This window comes from Mauremys mutica, unplaced genomic scaffold (assembly GCF_020497125.1).
Source record: "Mauremys mutica isolate MM-2020 ecotype Southern unplaced genomic scaffold, ASM2049712v1 000639F_np12_subseq_108309:227698_obj, whole genome shotgun sequence".
NCBI classification, from domain to species: domain Eukaryota; kingdom Metazoa; phylum Chordata; order Testudines; family Geoemydidae; genus Mauremys; species Mauremys mutica.
The window spans coordinates 96,644-112,987 of NW_025423022.1; the positions used below are offsets into that span (position 1 = coordinate 96,644).

General features: G+C 53.1%; 1 non-coding gene across 1 annotated transcript; it reads left to right on the plus strand.

The window, feature by feature from the left end:
- The first annotated feature begins 8,411 nt into the window (after positions 1 to 8,411).
- Positions 8,412 to 8,483, plus strand: TRNAR-CCU. The gene has a single exon. It is a non-coding gene; the product is annotated as a tRNA-Arg (tRNA).
- Positions 8,484 to 16,344: the final 7,861 nt, after the last annotated feature.

Here is a 16,344-nt window from a genome sequence, read left to right on the forward strand (position 1 = left end):
CCCCATTGGATCCCTCCCCAAATCCTCGCCCTGGCCCTGCCTCTTCCCCAAGCAGGTGGCATTCCTCCTCCCTCCCAGGTTTGCACATGGGCCATAGCCATGGCCGGGAGCGCAGCACGGAGGCTGCTCCAGCCCTGGAGCCTGCGGGGCAGCGCAGTGGGGCTGGGGGCAGTGCGGAGCGGGCAGGACCCATGTGGGTGGGGGGCAGAGACACACGTGGGGCAGACACACTACTGCCAGGAGGGCCCGAGCCCGGCTGCCTGGTTCGCCCCTTGCCCGGGAGCTGCAGGAGGGACCTGGGGCGCGGCTCGGCTGCAGAGCTCGGAGCCCAGGCTGGGCCCAGGAGTGAGGGGATGGGGGAGCTGGGGGTGTATCAGGGGTCGGAGCCCAGAGTTGGGTGGAGACAGGGCTGTGCCACTGCCGCCTGGTGGGGGGGGGGAGCCGCTGGCTTTTTTTTTTTGCTCCGCCCCCCAGGTCCCGATATTTCATCTTTGACATCTGGTCACCCCAGCCTGGTGTGAATGAGGATGTCTGGACCCAGGGGGCCAGGGACTGGCCTTTGCTAGAGAAACCACTGTCAAGTTTGAGCCAATTAGGACAAGTCAGCAAATAAGAACAACCTCAGGTCTCAGTAGCTGCTGCAGGTAGCAAAGTCCTACAGGGAGCAGTTTCTGGCACTACACCTGTGCAGCTCTGCTCCCCGGCTCTTCTCGGGCTCCTGCTCTCTCCTTAGCTCTGCCCCACTCTGGCCCAGGCAGTTCCAGCTCCCACGGAGGATGGGACCCCCTGGCCTGGTGACTCCCTCATTACACTGCCTGGCCTGTCAGTGCGGCTAACTTGGAGCTTTGGCCTCTCCCCATTGCCCAGGGGACTGTCAGTCTCAGGGGCCTGATTTCCCATTGATCCTTCCCCGTTCTACTGGTGCTGGGAACTAGCCAACCAACCCCACCCCCCCAACACACACACACACACACTGTTTTAGTAAAGGGCCAAGAGCCCCCTTACACAAGCCAGCTCCATGAGGGTCACCGATGTGCAGAGAAGGTAGCAGGAGCTGGTCCCATGGTGTAACAGGCAGCACTCAGGTCTCTGAATCCTGTAATCTGAGTTCAAATCTCAGTGAGACCTTGTGGTAAAGCCCTGCAGCTCACAGTGCTCAATCTCCCTGTCTCCAGTTGTGCAAGAGCCAGTCTCCCCCCTCCTGCTGGGTGACTCACACCTCCTAGAGCCAGGTCTCTGGCTGGGGTGGCCACAATGGGTTGGGGCTCTAGAACTTGCTACCCTGATGGTTGGGATTCTCGCTGCTTCACCTGGTGCCCACAAGTTTGGCCCTTGTGCTTCCTGCCACACTTTTCCTCTGGCCCACATGGCGCTTGAAGAAAGGAGTGTCAGGGCTGGGATTGATAGTCAGGGCTTGGCAGGAGGGAGGAAGATTCCCAGGCTGGAGCCCCACACACCTTCCCTCCTCCGCCGGGCACCAAGAGCAGAGGCAGCACAGCTCTGTCTGCTGGACACCTCGGCAGAGTAGGTGAGTTCATGTAAATACAGTCTGGTCCCAAAGCCTCCCCCAACCCTGGCTCATCACTAGCTGTCAGGGGAGAGCTCATTCACACCTTGCTTCCAAATCATCGTTTGAAATTCTGAGGTTGGCCAACATTGCTGAAGCCAATGCACCGACATTGTCAGCAAACACAACAGCTGGGTGAGGAAACCCGGCTTTGTCCAGACTTTCCAACCCTATTTTACTTTCTCAGGTACAAGTAGTTTTCATACCTTGGATCTGCTTTTAAACTGTGTGTTAACGTTTCAATTTCCATTCAGATTTGCAACCAATGACAACATTGGCAGCACTGCATGTAACTACCTGACCACTGGGGGGTGTTGGGGAAATTCGGGGGAGGGGTGCACAGCCCCCTGGCTGGGGGGCGTATAGGGAATTCCCGGTTTCACTGAATTGAGTCTCCTACTGCAGCACCTCAGTAGGTTACATCAGAGAGGAGCTGCAGTGTCTAGGCAGTGGGATGCCTGTGCCTTTAAGAGCCCAGCCCTGGGAAGCCCATGCTGAGAGGTGCTGCCTGTGGGAGGGGAAATAGAAAAGCCCCTCTGCTCCCCCCACCCTGTTTTTGCAAACACTGGAGTCTCAGCCCCCTGGGGTAACTGTTACCCCTCTGCCCCGGCCTGTGCCGGGGTTTAACCCTCTGGCAGCACCTCCCCCTGGGCTGAACTCCGGCTCCTTCCCCCCTCCCTGACTTTGCCCTTCAGCCCCTCTCCTAACTCTGCCTCCAGCTGCTTGACCCCCCCGACCAGTCAATTTCCACCCCCTGCTCAGACCCTGGCCACCCCCCTCCTCTGATTTGCCCCCCTTTGCCCCTCTTTAATCCCTGTAAAAAGTAGGGGGGGCTGGGTCCCATTCTCTGGGGGGGGGGGGGCTGGGCGCCTGGCCCCTGCCTGCCCAATGCTCAAAGCGCCCCACGATCTTGCGGATGTTTGCCGAGTGCTGCAGGGTCACCTGCAGGGAGAGAGAGACGCGGTTAGGAGGTGATGCAGCCAAGGGAGCCTCACCCAACACTGAGATGCAGCCACCTCTGGGGTGAGTTGCACAAGTCAGCAAATGAATCTGGAACAGGAAATGCACTGAAAGGACCAAGGCAGCTGCAGGAGGTGGAGAAAACCAGAAAAAGCAGGAGCCCTGGATCCCAGCCCTGCCTCTCCCTCACGCTACCCACTAACCCCCCTCCCCTCCCAGATTTGGGGGGAGAACCCAGGAGTCCTGGTTCCCAGCCTTGCCCACCCCCATATTCCACCCAACAGCTGCCCCCGCAATTGCAGGGCAGCACCATGGGGCACACTAGGGCCTGCCTGTTTGCACAGGACAGGCAACACCAGTGCCTCAGGGGAGAGATGATGCTAAGGGAGAAGCAGGCAGCAGACACCCCCACAACAGAGAAAGAAGTGCTAGGGGGCGCCGTGCTGCAAGGAGTGAGGGGGGTTGGCAGGGAATGGGAGGATCTCCCCTCACAGCGGGTGCATCTGTCTCCCCCACAATTCCTCCCCAGCCCTACCCTGGCCCAGGCTAATCCCGGCCCAGCTACCAGGGTTAAATTTGGCCTGGATTCCCCAGCTGCTGGGGGAGGGGCATGGGGCTGGGGAGCATGAGCCTCTACTCCCCCTTCCCCCGACACAGCTGCATGGGCATTGACCAAAGGAGCCTTCAGCACTGCTGCCTAGAGGAAACTGAGGCACCAGCCAGTGACAGACACATCATGGCTCTCCTCAGCCTCATTCTCTTTTCCATATAGAACCCGGGGTATGTGAGGAGGGTAAACTCAGGGCAGTTGCATAGTTAACCTGTGGAACTCCTTGCCACAGGATGTTGTGAAGACCAAGACTATAACAGGGTTCAAAAAAAAAAGAACTGGCTAAATTAATAGAGGACAGGTCCATCAAGGGCTATTAGCCAGGGTGGGCAGGGATGGTGCCTGTAGCCTCTGTTTCCCAGAAGCTGGGAATGGGCGACAGGGGATGGATCACTTGCTGATTCCCGGGTCTGGTCATTCCCCTGGGGCCCCTGGCACTGGCTGCTGTCAGAAGACAGGAGGATACTGGGCTAGATGGACTTTGCGTCTGAACCAGTCTGGCCGTTCTTATGTCTCCCTTGGCGCAGCAGTGACACCCAGTGGGCAGTCAGAGTAATGCATATAAGGTGTTTTCCTTGGTGCAGCAGTGACACCCAGTGGCCAATCAGAATATCACACAGAGCATGTTTCCCTTGGAGCAGCAGTGACACCTCGTGGGCATTCAGGGTAATGCACAGAAGGTGTTTCCCTTGATACAGCAGTGACACCCAGTGGCCAGGTGGCGTAATGCACAGCGCGTGTCTGCCTTCTAGGAGCAGTGACTCCCACGGACCAGTCACGGTAATGCACAGAGTGTGTTTCCCACCAATCTGGGTAATGCACAGAGCATGTTTCCCATGGAGCAGCAGTGACACCCAGTGACCAGCAGGTGGCATCAGACTCTTCTCAGTTGGGTGGGGGACTGAGGGGGGGCTAGAGAAAAAAATTGGGGGGGCTGTGCCCCCCCACCACCTGCCCCACCCTTCACAGGGGCCATGCCTCCCATGCCTCTGCTCCTTCCCAGTTAAAGGCCAAGCTCATCGCCTCTCCCCCCGGCCAGGGGTTAGAGCAATAAAACCTTTATTAAAATAAAGTAGTAAACAGGGTTTACTTTAAATAATCTAAATCTGTCCAAATTTTAGTATTAAATTCAAAGTTCTTAAAGATCCCATCAATAACCAAAACCAACATGAAAAATTGAAACCAAAAACAATGCTTAATTTAAAACCCAAACATTAAGAAAAACTTTGTTTTTAAAAATAAAAACTAACAAATACCATAAATTAAGAATTTCAACATTTTATCAAAAAGGTGTGCTACAGCAGGATGATAAAATAACATAAAATAAACAAGCCTGACCACTAAAACCTCCTATAAAGGAATCGAATCCTTGAATACTGGCCAAATCTGTATAAAATATGCAGAACTATGTCAAAACTGGTGTTGCAGGTCAGCCATTCGAATCCAGCAAATGTCAATTAAAGCTCCAGTCCAACTAAAAAAAAAACAACAAGCCAATAAACCAAAATGGTCACAGCCTGAAACAAACCTACACAGAAGCAAAATTAAACCTGTGCCAACATTGGAACAAACGATGTAAATTTCTAATTCTAACTTCTTCTTTCTCCCAGGAGGAAAGTGTTTTGCACCCCAGTAACCAGGCTGTCACTGCAGCTTTCCTTTCACTAAATAAGATTTTTACCAAATGTAAATTGCCCTCAGATTTCTCTAAGAGAAATTGAAATTGTATCTTTGCACTAATATCCCAAGTGTGCAGGTGTATCCCCTCAGAGCAGCCCCACACCCTGAGCCCAGGGGAGACTCCGAACTGGTTTGTGCATTTGTAACCCTGGGGCCTGAAGCTGATGAGAGAAAGGGAAGTGTGTGATCTTGGAGCTTTCCGATACCACCTGCTGGGAGCAGAGGGAATTGACTGAGTGACGTCCTGGCTAATTTTCACCTTGTTCTCTGCCAGCAGGTTCCACTGGAGAGCTCAAGAGTGACTTGACCATGGCAGCACCCTATTTACATATTAAAAGCCGTCATTTGGGGGCCATTGGGGTGAAATGTGAGTACTTTTGGGGTTGGGACCCACATGAGAAGGGATGTGGACAAACTGGAGAGAGTCCAGCAGAGGGCAATAAAAATGATTAGGGGGCTGGGGCACATGGCTTACGAGGACCTACAGGCCCTGTCCTGTATGTTAAGCTAAGGCAAAGTGAGCATATCTGTATTGTGACCTTTTACTCAGAAAGGAAAATTGACCTTTATCTTGTTACTTAAATAGATAAGTACCCACGCCTGTCTAAGGTCTTTACCTAGACCAATCGACAATGGAGAATGGCATGGGGGGGGTGGTTCAGTGTTGTACCCACAGACTTGACTTAGGTACACCACAGGGGAACTTATGTGCATATGTACATGTCATCAACACACACAAACATCCTAGCCTATGAAGTAAGAGTACCCTAATGTTTTGTGGGTGAGGAATGAAATTTGGGCATAGGAGAAAGGATTTCCAGTGCTTGTGCCCTATAAAAGGGGTAACCCACCTCGCTGGAGCACTTCGCTCTATCATTCTGACTTACTTCCTCCACTCTCTCTCTATCTACTATCAGTAGGCTGTACTTGTTCTTAAACTTTAAGTTTCAAGGGAACTAGGCTAAGCTTGGTTTCCCTATGTTTTTATTCTTTGTTTATTAGGTTTTGATTTTAAGTTTAACTTAGTCAAGTAAACCGTAAGTAACATTAGCTTTTTCTAAGCACTGCATCTTTCACTCAAGAATTAAGAAACCTGAACTGCAAGGCTGGTCCTGTGTCTCTTACCACCAGGTTATCAAGGAAGGGTGTGAGTATATTAACCAAAACTTTGTTGCATATAATGCCATATGTATCTTTTGAATAGCAGTAATGCAACTGTAACTTTATAACTCAATTAAATTAAATAAAATGTAAGCTAATAAGTTTTCATCATATTTTCCAAATTAATATTATTAGGGTATGGGAGCACTCTCCTACCAGGAAGTGGAAGTTAAATGTAAATCTGTGGCCTTTGCCAGCTGAGGACTGTCTGATAGCGAAACTCGCTATCCCACCCACCAGCTGCAGTTCTTGGCCTTCAAATGGGCCATCACTGAGAAATTTGGAGGCTACTTCTCTGGTGCTCAGTTTCAAATATGGACAGAGAACAATCCACTGACTTATGTGTTAACAAGGGCTAAGCTGGATGCTACAGGGCAGAGATGGGTGGCTACATTTGCTAGCCATAACTTCAGCATTCAATACCAATGAGTTGGTATAATAGGGAGTGTGATTTATCAGGACCACCAATTCTTGGCTGGCAGGAGGATGTAAGCAGGGTCAGAATGAACTCTACTCTGCTATCTGTTGGTGAGGTGTTGTAAAGGCCTTTTGTTGCTGATGTACATGGTCACACCCACCCCGCATTGAATGATGGGCGTGTTTGTCCAAATGGTGATTTTGGCTGCTGTGGGATCCCCAAACTCTTTCTTATTAGGGCAAGAGTGTAGTTATCCTGGTGATATGAATCAAGGAGAGTAGAACAGTACATAGCAGTTCTTGATTTTGGGACTCACCCGAACCTACATAAAACTCGTTATACAAGGGACATGGGTTCCAAAGCAAAGTGAATTAAGAGAAATTGAAAACCATTATTTGTAATTGTCACTATGAAATTCTTTTTTAAATCTCTAAATGAAGATTTTATGATTCTTTTCTCTCCTTAGTTTAAAATAAAGTTATTTATGATCCCATTACACAAAATGTTCTATAAAACACCCATAGAATCACTGATGCTTAGATATAAATTTTAGATATAATTAAGCTGCTACTATCTGATCTCACTTAAAAGCTGAATGAGGCAGAACAGTTTAGCTAGAAAAATTAGCAGAGCAAGATTGTTAGTCACAGGTCAGTGGGTGGGTTTATGCAAGTACTGGATTCTTGGACAGGAGCAGCAGCAGGGGCACATGACTTCTGTGGCACATGCACCGCCTCTGCAACCAATGTTTGCTTCCTCACTCCACAACACCACACAGAGCAGCCTTTTACTTCTCAGGACCAAAATACACCGTGAAAGAGATCTAATTGCATAAGTTTAGGGTGAGCCCCTGGCCAGCTAATAACAGTTTTAAGAGATTCAAAACCATCTCTGTCTTTCCACACCAGGAACAGCAGAAAGAACATCGGCAGGACCAACACTGGCAAAACACCAACAAACATCCATTCTTACCTGCCACCCCATTTTGCCCTTTGGAACCCATGCCCCTTAATGGTGAGAACTTTCCAGGACAGGGTGACGCTCTCAGGCCTCAAATGCAAGGTACAGTTACTCTGTCCTGGATCCAAAATCAACAGGAAAATACACTGGATTACTCCTGCCCCAATAAGAAAGAGACTGGGGATCCCGCAGCACCTGAAATGGCCGTTTGGACAAGCACTCCCATCATGCTATCCGGGGTGGGTGTAACCATGCAAATGACATCAGCCCCAAAAGGCCTTGCAACACATCACCAACAGATGGCAGGGTAGACTTCATACCGACCCTGCTTCAACTAGATTGTGGCAAAGATTCCAAAACACCGAACGTTAAACCTCACCAAACGCGGGTCAATCCATCCTCATCGTCAAATCCGCTCGTTATACTCCACACCTGAACGTAGCCCTCCTATGCACAACATACCCTCCTAACTCAGTGTCTGTACATTAACCTTTTACCCCCAGTCGGGGCTATGGCAGATTATGTATTCCTTACGCCACCCGATCTTAAACTGAACTTCGCACCCCTTGGGTAAGCTGTACGTTGTTCCCTGAGCACCAGAAACTTCTACGCCTAAACGCTGTACCGTACACTTTTTTTTTTCTTTGAACGTCATCTTAATAAAATGTTGACTTTTGTTCGAGATCCCGGCTCCTGTTCCTTTGCAAGGCATGTGCGTTTGCTCCGGGTTTTAGTCTGCTAATACAGCGGGGGGGCGATTGAGCCAGAGGTGCTTGCCTGCTGCAGACACGGATCCAAGGCTGAACCTCGTCCCCCACAAGCTGAAGGCTTAACTGAAAACTGTTTAAGAAGTGCTCCCGTCTCCGGCACTCAGCTACCCAGCTCCCAATGGGGTCCAATCCCCAAATAGAACCCTTTTACCCTGTAGAAGCTGTAAAATCCTGTGACCAGGGCAGCTGCCTAGCAGCCTGCGCATCTGCCTGCCAGCGCGAGGGTGCGTAAGGCACTAATCCGGATAGTGGCGACTAGGTGGCAGGGGGAGGGTGTAAAGAAGCAGCAGAGTGGCGCAGTGGGAGCGTGCTGGGCCCCTAACCCAGAGGTCGATGGATCGAAACCATTCTCTGCTAAGCGTGCGCTTGTTTCTTTTCCCTCTGGGCCTTCAAGCGAGCCGGTGACCAGCAGAGCACCAAGAGCCTAGGCCATGAGGCAAGAGGTGGCTGAGGTGAAGCGGCGGCCTGCCAGGGAGCTCCCCGGCACCTCTGGCTGCCTGGGCTGAAGGCAAGAGGCAGGCCTGGGCGTGGTGAGGGCCTCCTGTCCCAGAATGAGGCTGCAGTGCTTCCTGGTCCCCTTTTCCCACCCACACCGGCAGGCGGCTGCTGCGGGAGAACACGAGGGAGGCTCTCGGGGTGCTAGGCAGCGCTGTGTGTGTGGCTGTCAGGGGAAAGAGCCGAGGCTCCTGACTCGACCTGCCATTGACTCGCGTGGCTCTGCGCGCCGTCAGCCGGGACGTGGCTCAGGCTTGGGCCACATGGCCGCGCTTTCCTGACGAGGCATGAGGCAGGCCAAGAGCTTTGCACAGCGTACAGGGAAGTGGGAGGGAGGCGTCTTTGAGCCGGCGTGTCTCGTCCGCTTCTCCCTTGCCACTTGGGCGGAGGCGGGAAGGGAACGAAATGTTCCCAGCTGAAAGTTTTTGTGCTCGGCCTTGAGGATTAAGCCTGAGCCTCCGGCACGGCTGCTGGCAGATGGGCTTTTGCAGCACAGCCCCCACACTCTTGTAGGCAGCAGGTGAACCCACTGTGTCCAAGAGGGGAACCATCAGTGTGGCAAAAGGTGGACTTCCCAGCTCCCAGCAGACCTTGAGGAACCCACTAGGAACCTTCTTTGGCATCCCTGGGGGAGCATAACCCCCCCTCCTTTCCATTAACAGCTGAACTCACTGACCCATGATACCACAGAGACACCTACCAGCAGCTGGTTTGCCAGGGCCACTGCCCAGCACCCTGCAGCGCTTCCTGCCAGTGCCAGAGCTCGCAATGCACTAGCTTGGAGCCAGGGCCGCTAGATGTTGCTGAAGAAAAGCCAGCAGAGTGACACAGTGGAAGCGTGTCGTGCCCATAACACAGAGGTTGATTAATCAAAACCCTCTTCTGCCAGCACTGGGCCTCCTTCTTCCACTGGACCTTCAAGCGAGGGGGCGGCTGGCATAGCACCAAGAGTCTAACCTGTGTGGCAGGAGGTGCCTGATGCCTGCAGCCTACTGGGAGCTCCCAGAAGTTATTAATGGACAGAGACTCCTCAATGCCCTTAGTAACAAGGGTTTGGGGTTCACCGAGGCCGGTAAGGGGGTCACTATGTCACTCTTATAACGCTGGGTGTCAGGTCGCTGTGCAGCTTTGATCTAGAGCTCAGATCCCAACAACTGACCAGCAGCCCACAGCATCCCCATGGGTCTGCCCCACCTGGTTACTCCTTACAGGCTGACCTTACCCCTCTTCCAGCCCCGGATTTGCCCCCTAACCAGCCTTCTGCCGCTCAGAGGCACAGATGTGGAGGTGCTGAAGGAGGGAGGGGTGACTCTAGGGTGGGGTTCTTCTCTAAAGATGGCTGGCAGAAAGGTGGTGCTCAGCTCTGTCAGGGACCTGCCTAGTTGCCTCACTGCCAGGGGATGCAGACGTTTCTGTAAGGTGATTAAATGGGGTATTTGGCTTCTGAGTGAATGTGACGAATGTGCACTTATGAGAGGGAATTTCCATTCCTTCATCACTTTTTTTTCAGGGCCCCAGTGGCTTAATAGAGAAGGTAATTCCTTTCTCAATCAGAGATTGTGGGTTCAAGTCCCATTTCAGATGAAAAACTATCTTCTTCCTGTATATTGTAAGGAAACCTTGGTGTTATTTTCACGGAGGAAGCTGGGAGACATTTGAACACAAAGTCCGGGATCTTGGAAACAATCCCCCAGAAATGGCATCTTCCATTCCACAAATGCTTTCTAAACCCATCAGTAGCAAACAGTTAATACTAGTGTTTGTCTGAGAATAGAGGGAAGGGGAGTGTTTACTCCAACACCTCAATGAGCGAAACAAACAGAAAGAGCAAGGCCGTCCTGGAAGAGAATGGATCTGTCTGAAGACAAAGCAGAACCTGAGAATGAGCAATGGTGTGAAAAGAAGAGGTTCAAATGTGTTAGATGTTAGCTAGTGTTAGGTGGTTTATCCCTTCACCCTCCCATTCCCTGGTCCTTCTCGCATGAACAGAGAGCGACAATACCCAAAGTCCAAAGGTGCAAACAATTAGATGTTTATTGGGTTGAACTTCCAGCAAGCAATGATTCCAGTTTCCTTCCTCAGTGTCCCCGTCCCAGCTCTGACAATGCAGAGCCTTGTCTGTGTCCCTGCTCCCATTTCCCCCCTTAGCAAAACATGATGCCAATTCCCCCCCTTACGTCCTGACTGACTGCAGACTATATAGTAAAACTTGAGTTCTGCTTAGCTAGACCTAACCACTCATTTTACTGAAATGTAACTAACCAACCCTAACACCATTATCTAACCAGTTATTTCCCACCACCTTAATTGGTTTACACCCAACAAAATTAATTCTACAGCCGACAGAAACAATCACAGACCCTGACAGCGATTATACAGACAAACACTAGTGGACTACAGTGCTAGAACAACACAGAAATGAGGGTGTCACGCCCCTGCTATTGACAGGTGAGTTCTTCCCAGACAGGACGCTATCAAACTCAGTTTTCTTTAACCATCTTTACCTGGTGGTGCTGGGCATTGTCAGGACAGGACTGTATTCCCAACAGCCCAGTAGCACCTTATTTCAGTGTGACTGGTGAGGACGTGTTCTCACTGAATTGTCACTTCAAATTGTTTGCTCAGACCAGCTTCCCCAGCACACTCACTGCTGTGCAGCTCAGTACGTGTGGCCATGGCCGAATAGCGAGAATTCCTGCCCATTTCCCTTCTGGCTGGAGCAGGATGAGAGTGTGTTTGTGTGAATGACATTGCTGTAGATTGTTGTTCATTCCCCACATTGACAATTCAGACAGTCCCTTGCCTAGTAAAATCTCCAGCACATCGTTCCAATAGCCAGGGGCAGGATTTCTCTGTAGCACTGAAATATTTCAGGGGGTTGGTGTGTGAGCTCAGCCTTGCATTCCACCCTTGATGTTTCATGGACTAACAACAGCAGCAGAAAGAAAGAGCCGAGCCAATATCTCCCTGGCAGGGATGCAGGTGCCACCATAGGCGGCGAGTTCTATGGGCACGTGGGGACCAGGCCCCACCAATAATCCTGAAGCTGGGGCCAGCTCCACCAATGTTTGAGCCCCAGGCCCTGTGCTTTGGGGGTCCCCGCATCGCACTGCCGGGCGCTCTCACCGCAGCGGCAGCTCCCGGGAGAGACCCCAGCAGCGACTGGGCTCACAGCCCATTGGCCGGGAACCCCAGCCAATGGGAGCTGCCGGGGGCGGTGCCGGAGCTGCCTGGCCACGCCTCCACAGCAGGGAGGGGGAGCGAGCCACCGGCAGCGGCTCAGCCCTGGGCAGAGCAGCAGCAGGGTCTGTGCCTGTCAGACAGACTCAGCCGGTGAGCTGTGGGGGCAGCCAGACACACAGACACAGCCGGGGAGGGTGGGTTGGTGGGGACAGACAGACACAGCTGGGGGGGGGGACAGACAGACACAGCCGGGGGTGGTGGGGGCAGCCAGACAGACACAGCCGGGGGTTGTGGGACAGACAGACACAAGGACACAGCCAGGGGGTTGTGGGACAGACAGACACAGCCGGGGGTGGTGGAGGCAGCCAGACACACAGACACAGCCGGGGGTGGTGGGGACAGACAGACACAAAGACACAGCCGGGGGGGCGTTGGTCGGGACAAACAGACACAGCTGGGGGGTTGTGGGACAGACACACACAAGGACACAGCCGGGGGCTGTGGGACAGACAGACACAAGGACACAGCCAGGGGGGTTGTGAGGACAGACAGATGGACACAGCTGGGGGGTTGTGGGGACAGACAGATGGAGCCGTGGGCGGGGAAAGGAGCAGCAATGGGCACCCCTGGGCTGGTATAAAATACACAGGATGGGGGGGGGCTTCCTGAGGGGACTATAGCAACACTCCCCGCAGAGCAGACCCAGGTTGCAGCTGGCTCCACCCATCACAGCCCCCTGCCCCACAGAGACCCACACAACCCTCTGCCCCCTTGAGAGACTCCCAATGACCCCTGTGTCCCTGTCACTCCTCTCCAGAGAGCCCTCCCCTTTGTGCCAGCCCACTCCCCTCCCCCACTGCCTCCCCTCCTCCAAAGCTCCCTACAATCTCCCCCTTTGCCTTCCGCCCCGCAGCCTAGCATATTCCATTGGCCGGGAGGCTCCCAGTCTAGTGGCTATCAGGGCCCACGGGAGCTGCACATGAGGCAGGGTGCCTGCTTGCAGATGCAGACCTGCCTGGCTGTGCCTCCACAGCACAGGGAGGGGGAGCCACAGGTGAGCAAGCCCTGGTCATCATCATCATCACAGGCCCAGTAATTCTCTGGATATTTAATTTCACTGATGCAAAATGTGTGCAATATTATGGGTTGAATGATTGAATGACATAATACCCACCTGACCGCATTGTCCATCACTAAGTCCAGTAATTTTGTCAAGTGTTTGTTGCACAACATAGTGGTGCCTACCCCTACCTTGTGCTTCAGGGGGTGATGGGGTCCAGGGCAGCCTGTTATAGCCTGTTATAGAACTACCTGATTAGTAATTGGATATGTTGGCTGGCATTTTTTTTTACGTGTTCGCTCCCGCTGATGTTAGAACCTGGCTACACCACTGGGGAGGGGAGCTTCCTAGACCTGTGCAGCTGGGGCTTAGGTGAATTTTGTGATACTCTGCCCCTTCCCAGCTACCACCCTGCAGTCCCCACTCCTGCACCATGCTGGGCAAAGGGCAGCCCCATCCCCAGTGAGGCTATGGTGAGGGGTGGCAGCAGGGGAGGCCACACGTGATGGCAACCTCCCCCCTCGGTACCCACCATAGGGGAGGTGAGTGGGCTTTCTGGACCTGAGAGGGACCTAGGAGCATGTGCAGTGAACTGCGGGGGAGAGGAGGGATCCCTCCTCTGGAGCTTGCTGCTGCCAGGGAGGGTGGAGGGGAGTCCTCTTTGGCCCTAGCCCTGGGGAAGCCTGTCTGCACCCCAAGTTCCTTATCCCCAGCCCTGCCCCAGAGTCCTCACCTGATGGGAAAAACACGCAACTTAAATTTGGTGGTCAGTTTAGAGTATCATAGAATATCAGGGTTGGAAGGGGCCTCAGGAGATCATCTAGTCCAACCTCATGCTCAAAGCAGGACCAATTCCCAACTAATTCATCCCAGCCAGGGCTTTGTCAAGCCGGGCCTTAAAAACCTCTAAGGAAGGAGATTCCACCACCTCCCTAGGTAACCCATTCCAGTGTTTCACCAGCCTCCTAGTGAAAAAGTTTTTCTTAATATCCAACCTAAACCTCCCCCACTGCAACTTGAGATCATTACTCCTTCTTCTGTCCTCTGCTACCACTGAGAACAGTCTAGAACCATCCTCTTTGAAACCCCCTATCAGGTAGTTGAAAGCAGCTATTAAATCCTCCCTCATTCTTCTCTTCTGCAGACTAAACCATCCCAGTTCCCTCAGCCTCTCCTCAGAAGTCATGTGCTCCAGCCCCCTAATCATTTTTGTTGCCCTCCACTGGATTTTCCAATTTTTCCACATCCTTCTTGCAATGTGGGGCCCAAAACTGCACGTAGTTCTCTAGATGAGGCCTCACCAATGTTGAATAGAGGAGAATGATCATGTCCCTCGATCTGCTGGCAATGCCCCTACTTATACAGCCCAAAATGCTGTTAGCCTTCTTGACAAAGGCCAGAGGAGGGAGTGTTAGTGCCTGTGCGGACTTCTGGGAAGTGCATGGGGTGGAAGGGGATGCTGGGATGCTCTGGAACCACTCCTTCAAAGCCAGTCAGGACTCTGGGGGAGCCTCCTCTCTGAGCATACTGTCTCCAGGGCAAGAAGCTTACACCTTCCTGGGTCTGACCTCAGAGCATTCAGCATGCCCTTCCACACCATGCACTTTCCGCAGTGAGTCCGCCCAGGCGGGGTCCTGGGGTAGCCAGAGGTCCCTGCACCCCAACTCCGCAGTCAGATGTGACTCTCAGCCAGACTGTAAAACAGAAGGTTTATTAGATGACGGGAACACAGTTTAAACAGAGCTTGTTGGTACAGAAAACAGAACCCCTCTGTCAGGTCCATCTTGCGGGGTGGGCAGCCCAGAACCAAGTTCTGGGTCTCTCCCCATTTCCACAGCCAGCTCCAAACTGACACTCCCTCCTCTGGCCTCTGTGTCTCTTCCAGACAAGGAGGCCACCTGATCTCTTTGTCCCCAACACCTTCAAGTAGCATCTTGCAGGGGAAACTGAGGCACCCACACAGTATTCAGAGAAAAAATGAAGAACATTCCCACTTCATCACAACAGGTGAAACAAAATATAATACCGTATATTGAAGTAGGCAAGTGCTGCTTCTGACTTTCCACTTTTAATTGACCCTTGTAATCTTGTGGCGCTGACGCGTTGTTGCTTCATTTTATATCGTCTTACAGGGCGGGAGTGGGGGGGCACCACCATTTTGGGCCCCATCAAAAATTATACAAACCTGCCGCCTATGTGCGCCGGTCCTTAGTTTCTGCTTGGTAAAGGCAAGTCAGTGGGGTCCATCCGTCAGAAAAAGAGTCCCAGGACTTCTTGCTGGGCGCCAGGGTCCAAAAGCAGCGCATTCCCTCCTGGAAAGGGCTGTCTTTCGAATGTCCGTCCAGTGCGCGTTGAAGGGAAGGATCTGCGTGCCTGGGAAGCTGCGTCCCTCCAGAGGCGCTTGAGAAGCCAAAGGGGCCGTGGGTGAGTTTGTGATGAGGTGAGTCTGAAGTGTGGAAGGGGGAGGGTGTCTGTCACGGAGTGTAGGGGAGTCAGGCCCAGCACCCCTGGGCTCCCTGCCGATTCACAAGGACTCTCAGCCAGTCAGTAAAGCAGAAGGTTTATTTAGACGACAGGAACACAGTCCAACACAGGTCTTGCAGTCACAGATAACAGGTTCCCCCCTGTTAGGTCCATCTTGGGGCCCCGGAGCCCCACAGCCCCCCTTGGGGATCAGAGCCCTCTCTCTCTACCTCCCCTCTTTTCCCTAGCCAGCTCCAGTCTGCCCAACCCCCTCCGGCCCCTCCTCTCTGCCCAGCTTCTTTCCCGGGCCAGGAGGTCACCTGACCCCTTTGTCTCCAACACCTTTAGATGCACCTTTGCAGGGGAGGTGCTCGGGCCATCAGTTGCTAGGAGACACAGTGTCAGGCATTCGGTTGCACCGGCCTTCTGCTTTGCTAGATACTTAGAGGCCTGCACCCAGCATTCCCAGCCCCCAGTACGAACAGTCCCACTTCGTAACACCTCTCCCCCCTTCGAGACCGAACTGAGCGGGGTCACTCCAGCCAGTGACCTGGGGAAGTTCGAACCCACCTACATTCCCATGGCTGCCCCAGGGTCCCCCCCGTTCTGGGGGAAGAGTTACCCCAGGTCATTCCAGTTTCCTGCCCCCCTGTAGGTCGGGGGGACTCGAGGGCACTTGCAGGTTGCAGGGGGGAAGCCTTATGCCGCCCGTGCCCTTTCCCCACCCCAGTACCCCTGGGGGGCACGCGGGGCTGGGGCCTTCTCCCCATGTTCCAGTCTGGGGGTCTGTGATTCGGGCTCTCTCGGTTCAGAGCCCCCCTTTTGACCCTGGCCCCCCTCTGGACAGGCTCCTCGGGGTGGGGCAAGGGTCTTACAGCCATCTTCCCCCTGTCCCGGGCCTTCATAGAATCATAGAATCTCAGGGTTGGAAGGGACCTCAGGAGGTCATCTAGTCCAACCCCCTGCTCAAAGCAGGACCAAACCCAACTAAATCATCCCAGCCAGGGCTTTGTCAAG